Source organism: Acomys minous, assembly GCF_964271855.1.
Source record: "Acomys minous genome assembly, chromosome: 20".
Lineage (NCBI taxonomy): Eukaryota > Metazoa > Chordata > Mammalia > Rodentia > Muridae > Acomys > Acomys minous.
The window spans coordinates 1644031-1653615 of NC_140502.1; the positions used below are offsets into that span (position 1 = coordinate 1644031).

The window sequence follows — 9585 nt, forward strand, 5'->3', positions numbered from 1 at the left end:
TGTGGGGGGAGGTGTTAAGAGGAGGTAGAGAAGGGCACAGAGGGGTCAACAGGCCTCTGGCCTTTCACACGTGAGCCACCTGGCTGATTCCTGCTGGTCTGCAAAGGCCGTGGCAGCTGTTTTCCCAACCTGAGGGCTCTGCCCACAGCCTCCAGCTTTACACGGAAGGGGAGCCAGAAAGCCCACTCTCGGGGCCCTCACTACGGTCCCCTGCAACCCCTTGAGCTATCTCGGAAGGGACAATGCCTTCCCCTTCCTCTGCCTCCTCTCTGTGGCTCTGAATGAAACCAATCAAGACTTTATCCCGGCTCCCCAGGCTCTCCGAGCTCCTACTGTGTGCTGGGCTCCAGAGCTGATTCTTGTCAGTAGGCACTTCAGAGAGGGATGGGAGTCACCCCCCTGTCCCCCCCAATTTACCCAGTCCAGCCTTCAACCAGCCAGTCTTGGGCGTTACTTCACCAGGGCTCTGACATCGACCCCATAGCCACAGAAAGCTTTGCCTTTGCTTTTGACAGGGCTGCTTTGAATTGTCAATCCTCCTGCCTCAGGCTCTCGCCAAGCTGGTGTTAAATAGAACAAAATCCCCACAAATGAAGAGTGTCTCGTACCATTTGTGGGGTGACTCCCAGTATTGGTACTCACCCATTTCTGCTTTCATCTGCTCTCATATACACAGCTAGCTAATGCAAAACGAAACTCCATGCGATTTCTTTTTGCTTATTTTTTAAGTCCATTGGGCACACTGTGGCTGATCGCTGTTCTGACATTTTTCTTCCCTCATTAAGAAAGATGCCCCTGGTGAGTTACCTGTGCTTGGCTCAGGGCAGAAAATAAATATCGCTGGCATCCACTTTCCTGTGCTCTCTGGGTGTAATTAAGAAGGAGGCACCTGCAGAAGAGGGGAACAGAGTGGAGAGTAGGTAGTGTTCACAAGATCCCCTGCCTTGGGTGGGTGGGCAACCCTCCAGAGAGCTACGGTGTGAGTCAGGACCCCGAAATCTCCCACTGACGTGAGTAGCTCTGTCCACATCTGGGAGGAGGAGCCGTGAAGCCTGCCCCATAGGGCTGTTTAGTGGACAGAGCCTTGTGGCTGAAACAGATTTCAGAGCAAAAAGAAAAATCCCTCTTTTTTTATTTTTATTTATTTTTTATTTTTATTTTTATTTTTTTTTAAATCTCTCTTAAGATGGGAGAATCTGCAGCCTACTCTGCTCATCACGCGCCTACTTTATCTCCTGCTCCTTTTTTTCCCCTTTCTTACTTTTTCTAGTCCTTAATTTCTAGGTGAAATTTTAGCTCCCAGAGATGGACTGTTTTCTTGCCTGCCCCATGTCAGTTGGCACAGGGCAGGGGTCTGAGGTGGTGAACCGGAAACGTTCATCGTCGGGGCCCCGCGGAGCATTGGCGGGTGGACCAGGTCACCTGTCCTTCCTGGAGACCCCTTAGCAGCCTGGATTTGGGGAGGGGAGCGCTGGGTCAGGTACATGCACTGATTCATCCAGCTCAAGACTGGGGAAAGCCAGCAGGGGTGAGATGGCCTCCATCTCGGGACGTCCTCAGCCTCTCCAGCTCACACTAGGCCCTGATCAAGCCGGATGCAGTTGCCCACCCTCTGATTCTGGAGGCTGCTCATCAGCAGATTCTGAGCAGCAAGTTCCTCACTGTTCGAACGAGAGAACTACAGTGGAAAACGGAAGACTGCCGGAGAGGTTTTACGGAGAGCATGAAGCGCATTTCTTCCACCGGTGGCTGATGGCGCTCATGGGAAGATGCCATCCAGCTTTGGAGGACACTTCTGGTACCCACCAGAGTATTTTCAGCACGCCACATGTCCCCAGTTCAATTTGTGGGAGTCTGGGCCTCGCTGACACCCAAAATGCTACCAGGCTCAGACTCTGTGGTTTCCCACAGCAGAGAGATTGCAGCTTTCTTTCCTGACTTTTCAGTGAATAGCACTGGTGTGCAGAAGAGGAGCCTCACCTGTGCTGTGGTCCAGGGCGCTACAGTCCAGAGGAAGGCATCATCCACTGTGCAGCTGAAACAGAGGGCCCCAAACCAGCCCTGTAAAGCCCTGTCAGTCCCCGAGGACAGGTCATGATGTTCAGCTTTTTCTCTTGGGGTCAGGGAAGGTACGCTGAAGGCACTGTCTGTGTTGGACCCCCCCACCCCCTACCCCCCCACTCTCCCACCTCCCCACCCCCACCCCCTACCTCCCCAGCCCCCCACCCCCAGCCCCCCACTCCCCAGCCCCCCAGCCCCCTCCACTCCCCCACCCCACCTGAAGATCTAGCATGCCACCACTGCTCAGCTGCTGTGGTCTAGAAACAGCCACCTCTTCTAAGGAACATTCATGGGTGTTCAGAAAGGATGGTGTCTCCTCTTTACACTTGTAAAGTACTGTCATCCTTCCTCAAGAAGGAGCCTGCCCGTTGACCAGAAAAATGCAGTGCCTGTGTAACCTGGCTTCCTTAATAAATTCTGTGATAAGAAAGAAAGAAAGAAAGAAAGAAAGAAAGAAAGAAAGAAAGAAAATGTTCATTGTTACCCATAGGCAATGTCTCAGGGTCCTCTATGCAATGTTCAATTTCAAACCTGAGGTAACAGGGACAGGGGACCCAAGGAACTCTTCGCCACTCGGCCAACATGGATCCATCCGATGGAGGAAATAGCGCTTTCACACAAAGAGCTCAGCACAGTTGTCCCTGTGCCAACCAGAAGAGACGTTTTGGTCTTTAGATCCTAAAATAATTGTAGGACGTGGGTTCAAATCCCAGCATTGGGACTCATCAGTTAGCAGTGTGAGGAAGTCCCTCAGCCTTTCCCACGCTCCCTGGAGGAACAGAGATTCTAAGTACTCAAGAGGGCTGAGGACTTCTTACACTCACACAGACACATACACACAAAGACAAACACTGACACACAAACAAACACACTCACATATATTCACACACAGAAAAGCAGAGAAACACATACTCACAGACAGACACGTACACACAAAGACAAAGACATTCACACACACAAAGATACTCTCATATATTCACACACAGAAAAATAGAGAAAGGCCCCCCACACACAGAAACACATATACAAATATATAAAAATCTCACACAGATACATACACAAACACACACTCAGATATATTCACACACAGAAACACACACATGCAAACACCCATACTCTCACAAACACACCAAAACACAGATTCACACACAAGTAGAAACATACATATGAACACGCAAAATCTCACACACACAAACACATATTCTCACATGGAAACATACACACAAATACATACACATGCGCAGAATCACACACAAAGACACACAAACACACACACTCACATATATTCTCACATAGAAACATACACACAAATACATAGACACACATATACACAGAATCACACACAAAGGCACACATGCAAACACACACACACACACACACACACACACACACACACACACACACACTCAGGAGGCCTGTAGGAACTCGGACCAACAGTGTTTATCTACTTGGCTGCCCCAGGTGGAAGGCTCACCACCACCTCTCCAGCTTTTTGCCTCAAAATATCTGGCAGCTGCCGTACATCCATGTTAGCAGACTACAGTCATCCCTTTCCGCCCGGACTTGGATGTTGCTGAGGTGCAAACAGCATGTGTAGGGTTAAGGATGTTGCTTGGTGGTAGGGTCCTTGCCCAGCATGCATAGGGCCTGGGGTTCTATGAGCACCGAAAAACACACCCAAAGGGAGATCAATTGAGTGACACGTGGAAACCAATGCTCAGGGAACCAGCAAATGACGTTGTTACCTTCTGGGAGCTCTCTGCGCCCCGCCCCTCCTGAGGCAGGAGAAGGAATTTTGCACTATCCCAAGTGGATGAGGAGGATGCCAGAAGCAAGTCTAACGGTGCCCTCGGACGCTCACACGTGGCTACCCTACAGGAGCTCATCTCAGCTGAGGCTTCCCACCTTCCCCGGGTGCCCCCTGAACTGTCTCCTAGATGCGGAGCTAGTGATTCACAGAGGCAGCTCCGGCGTTCCCCCCTGCAGCCTGCACATGTGGGCTAGCACTGAGCCCCAGCAGGCTTAGTTAGCCTTGCCGACTGCAGGAGCACAGTGCCTCGGCCACCCGGAGCTAAGGAGCAAGCACCGACTTAAAGTCACCCATTTCTGACCTATCAATCACTTCTCTGTGATGAGCTGGTCCAGCCTGTCAGCTTTGTAGATAGGTTTTGATTTGTTTTGTTTTTCAGTTCAAATTCAACCTCTGACCCTTAACATTTAGGATTTTAGCTTTTGGGGGATTCCCTCAACACACTTTAAATTTTATTAAATTATTTTGTACTGTCTCATTCAGGAAATCTTTTTTTTTTAAAGCTTTTTAGATTTGTCTATTTTGTGTGAGTTTTTGTCGTGTTTCTGCTCTTTCCTATAATGTATGTGTGTGTGTGATGTGTGTAGTGTGTTGAGGTGTGTGTGTGTATGTGTGCCTGCAAGTGTGGTATGTGTGTGTATGGTGTGTGTGTGTGATGTGTGTGTAGTGTGTGGTGTGTGTGTATGTGTGAGTGTGTGGTGTGGTATGTGTGTATGTGATGTGGTGTGTGTGTGTGTGTGTGTATGTGTGAGTGTGTGGTGTGGTATGTGTAGTGTGGTGTGTGTGTGGTTTGTCTGTATGTGATGTGGTATGTGTGTGTGTGTGTGGTGTGTGTGTGATGTGTGTGTGTAGTGTGTGGTGTGTGTGTATGTGTGAGTGTCTGGTGTGGTATGTGTAGTGTGGTGTGTGTGTGGTTTGTGTGTATGTGATGTGTGGTGTGTATGTGTGTGTGTATGTGATGTGTGGTGTGTGTGTGTGTGGTGTGCTCATCATGTGCATGCCTGGTACTTGAGGAAATCAGGAAAGGTTGTCGGGTCCCCTGGATCTGGAGTTACAGATGCTTGTGAGCCACCATGTGGACTGGGAACAGAATCAAGGTCCTCCGAAGCAGTCAGCAGGCTTAACCACTGGATTCTAATCTTTTTTATTTTTTTTTTATTTTTGTGAAGCAGGGTTTCTCACCATAGCCCTGACTGGCCTTGAACTCACAATCCTCCTGCCTCTGTGTCCTAGATGCTGTGATGGGGAACTTGTGCTACTGTGCCTGGTTTGGAGTGAATTGCTTTTATTTGGGAGAACATGCTCCCCCAAACGTGGCTTCATGCAGATGAGCCCCACCAAGCCCTGCATGTCACAGCGCTCAGAGGGAGCCCTTCCTGAGGCCTGAACTTGCCTGAGAGACGCCGCCTTTGGAATTTGTTCCTGGTGGGATGTAGATATTTTTCTTCCTTTTATCCCTCTCCTTTCTTTTTAAAAGAGCACATCACTGACAGTTCGCCTCCTCTCAGCTTCCCAGCAGCAGGGGAGTCGGCTCCTTGAATATGGATGTCCTTTGCTGCCTGTCGGAAAGTAAGTGAGGCGTCATTTTAAGAGCAGCTGAGAGGCAGGGGGGTGGGGGGAAGGCTAGGCCTGTGCTTCGACTCCCAGACTTTCAGGCCTGCCTCTCTGCCTCCCTGTGCTCATCAGAGAAAGGAGAGCAGGAGTTCCAAACTGTTCACCAAGGTGTGGACTCTCCACCATGGACTGCATAAACTCCAGACTGGCTGTCTGAACTTCAGGGATGGCACGCGGTGCCAAGGCTATCGTGGCATAGCTATAAAGTGTCCCCCAAACGTCATCCCCGGCTGGTGGCACTACTGAGAAGGGATCTGATCCCGGGTGTTCTGTCTTCCTCAATGTGTTAACCTGCTGATTAGGCGGGTGGGCTGTTAGGTAGGAGGTAGGGGCCACGTAGAAGGCACTCACTGGGGCACACGTTTGTTTCCAGAGCCTTGCCTTTCCTTTCCTTTGCTTCCTGGCCTCTGAGAGAGGTGGTCTGCCTCATCTGCCACATGTTCCTGTCACGATGATGCTCTGCCTCACCACAGGGCCGAGGCAAAGGAGCCAGCCTGCCGTTGAGTCCAGACCTCTGAAACCATAAACCAAGATAACACTTCTTGGCTGTTTTCATCAGAGATGAAACGCTAACCCGCACACAAGGTAGCATGTGCAGTCTGAAGTCAGCTGAGCTTGACTTGAGTTTTCTGCTTCCCGTTGCTGGCCATGTGACGCTGACGGAGTCACGCCTCAGTTGCCTCTTTTGCAAATTGGAGAACTTGGGTTTTTGTGAGTCATGAATAAGTCTCACTGGAGTTGGTCAGGCCACATCCACTGGTGGTAACCTGGGCTTGATGCCGTTAGCCTAGGGTACGGTCTCCAAGGTCCTGCCAAGGTCTTTGCTCCAGCCCTTGACTCGGTCTCGGATGGGTCAGGAGAGTCGCTTCTAATATATTATCTTTAGGACTGGAGAGATGGCCCAGTGGTTAAGAGGGGGCATTGGGAGTGGGCATCTGCTCTGTGTAGACATGTGGGCGGCAGGTGTGATATCCTGGATGCTAGGCCGTCCCAGTGGGGTTTGCCTTCTTGATCAATCCTTCCTCCCTGATGATTTGTCCAGGATTGGGGTGTTTGTGTGAGTACATGTATGTGTGTGTGTACATGTGTGTGGTGTGTGTGCGTGTGTGGTATGGTATGTGTGTGTGTGTACATTTCTGTGGTGTTTGTATGTGGTGTGTGTGCGTGTGTGGTGTGGTGTGGTTTGTGTGTGTGTGTGTGTGTGTGTGTGTGTGTGTGTGTGAGATGTATGATGTCTTGCAGTTTAAGACAGAGTGTTGACACACTGTCCTGAAACTCACTGAGTAGTACAGGCTGGCCTCAAAATTGTGATCCTCCTGCCTTGGCTTCCCGGGAGTTTGAACCTCCATATTTGTCTATTTGTAATTTATAGAATCCTGAGGCAGGTTTTAAAATTGCCAGTGGTGGGGCTGGAGAGACGGCTCAGCGGTTAAGAGCACGGCCTGCCTTTGGCTCACAATAACCCAGGTCCTCTTCCCGGTTCTGGCCATTGGTTTTCTGTTTCGTAGCTGTGCACAACAAACGAGGAGAAGGCCTGGGCAGCAGCGCCAGCGCCTGGAGGCTGCACCAAGCCAGCCTCATACACCAAGCCGTCCGCCCTCTGCAGACAAGACCCTCCTGGAGGAGAAGCTGCAGCTGGGAGAGACTGTGGGAAAACGCAAGCGAGCTTTGGCAGATACTGAGAATCTGCGGCAGAGAAGCCAGAAGCCAGTGGAGGAGGCCAAGGTATATATGGCCTCCATGGCTTCTGCAAGGACTTGCTGGAGGTTGCAGACACCCTAGAGAAGGCAACCCAGAGTGTCCCAGAGGCAGACACCAGCAACAACAGCCCTCACCTGAAGAGCCTGTATGAAGGGCTCCTGACGACCGAAGGCCAGATTCAGAAGGTGATCACAAAACACGGCTTGCTCAGGCTTGACCCCATCGGGCCACGTTTGACCCTTTCGGACATGAAGCCTTGTTCCACACCCCTGTGTGTGTGTGTGTGTGTGTTGGGGGTGGGGAAGGTGAGCAGGCACTGTGGTGCTAATTAGTAAGGTGGGTTACAAGCTGCTCGGCCACACCCTGAGGCCAGCTCTGGGGACAGTGGTGGAGGAAGGTTAGCTGGCTCCTTCAGGGCTCTGGACTTTGAAGGGCACTTGCTAGACCTCGAGGGGCAGGCTTGTAACTTCCCCTCTGGGAATTCATCTGACCCTTGCCCCAGCCTTGTTGGGAATCTTTTATTTATTTATTTATTATTATGTATACAGCATTCTGCCTGCATGTACACCCACGGGCCAGAAGAGAGCATCAGACCACTTTACAGACAGTTGTGAGCCACCATGTGGTTGCTGGGAATCGAACTCAGGACCTTTGGAAAAGTAGACAGTGCTCTTAACCTCTGAGCCACCTAAGCTAAGCAGAACATGAAGCTGCTTGCACCCTGCATCAGGGGCTCTGGGAGTATGGCCACGGAGTTTAGCGCCACCTAAGTCAGAAGGAGGCAAGCAGGGCCTCAGGAGTAGTAGGACTAACATTGTATCTGTTTCACCTGGTGGTTGGTAAATGCTTTACACAAATAAAAAGGACTTTGGCTACAAACAACAACAACAAACAACAAAACCACTGTCTGCTTTTCCAGAGGTTCTGAGTTCAGTTCCCAAGCAACCACATGATGGCTTACAACTATCTATGCTCTCTAATGCCCTCTTCTGGCACTCATGTGTATGTGCAGTTAGAGCACTCATATACATGAAAGAAAGAAAGAAATTCCTTAAAATTGCCAGTCTCGGGGCTGGAGGAATGGCTCAGTGGTTAAGAGCACTTGCTGCTCTCCCAGTCATCTGTCATTTCAGTTCCAAAAAAAATCTGATGCCCTCTCCCGACCTCTGGCAGGCACTGCAAGCATGTGGTGCATATACATACATGTATGCAAAACACCAATACACATAAAATAAATTAAATAAGTCTGTCTAAAAATAAAAGCCACTGCCAGGCATGGTGGCGCACACCTGTAATCCCAGCACTCGGGAGGCAGGGCAGGCGGATCCCTGTGCGTTCGAGGCCAGCCTGGTCTACAAAGTGAGTCCAGGACAGCCAAGGCTACACAGAGAAACCCTGTCTCAAAATAAATAAATAAATAAATAAATAAATAAATAGATAGATAGATAAAATAAAATAAAAGACACTGGCTCACCCATGGCACTGATAACCTGTCTTGGCCTGCCTGTATTCCAGACACACATGCTTGATCTTCATGATGACTACAGGTCCTAAACCCAGGCCAGAGAGGTCCAGAACAGAAAGCTAAAGTCCAGCCCTGTAGTACAGTAGAAGAGAAATGTCAGTTTGGAGACACATGTGGCGGGTAATAGATATAGACAATGTTTTTTTTTCCAGGGCCTGAGAGCCAGGATGTGGGCCCAGTCAAGATGGCTGCAAAACCAGCAGCTTTGACAGGCCACAGCAGACTGGGCCTTGCTAGGCTATCAGTACTTGGACAGTGTGCAGAGTTTTCCTTGAACACTGGGCAAGCGAGATGCTCAGCTTCCTTCACAGAGCCAGGCAGGTGCACCTCAGGGCTCCTCATCTTCGCGTTTCTGCCTTCACACTCGTGAGCTGAAACTGATTTTCAGTTTCCAGTCCAGGTTAGAGGGTCCCCTATGAAAGTCAGGTGTAGGGGTGTATGTACGTCTACAGTCCCAGCACACAGAAAGAAGGCTACCAAGAAGAGACTTGATACCCTATGAGCCTATACAGGGGGAGGAGGTCGCCCTCAGTCACAGACATAGGGGAGGGGAGTAAGGGGAAAATGGGAGGGAGGGAGGAATGGGAGGATACAAGGGATGGGATAACAATTGAGATGTAATGTGAATAAATCAATAAAATATATTAAAAATAATAAATAGGCCACACTTTAAAAAAGAAAAAAAGGAAGGCTGAGGTGGGCAGATCATAACGTGGATGTCAGCCTGGATTACATAGCAAGACTCTGGTTTTGGATGTGTTGCTGCTGTTGCTGCTGCTGCTGCTGCTATTACTGCCCAAAGCTTTGAGGCATGGGATGCTGTCCTAGAGGGGATCCGGAAACTCTGGTTTCACTCTGTGGGTCCTCCCACGAG

The 9585-nt window shown here is 50.0% G+C and overlaps 2 pseudogenes across 2 annotated transcripts; both read left to right on the forward strand.

Moving 5' to 3' along the window:
* The first annotated feature begins 1419 nt into the window (after positions 1-1419).
* Positions 1420-2067, forward strand: LOC311590829 (nucleoside diphosphate kinase 6-like; annotated as a pseudogene). Its single transcript has one exon. The product of its transcript is annotated as a nucleoside diphosphate kinase 6-like (transcript).
* Positions 2068-2097: 30 nt separating this feature from the next.
* Positions 2098-7588, forward strand: LOC311590830 (grpE protein homolog 1, mitochondrial-like; annotated as a pseudogene). Its single transcript has 2 exons — positions 2098-2129; positions 6994-7588. The product of its transcript is annotated as a grpE protein homolog 1, mitochondrial-like (transcript).
* The last annotated feature ends 1997 nt before the right edge of the window (positions 7589-9585 follow it).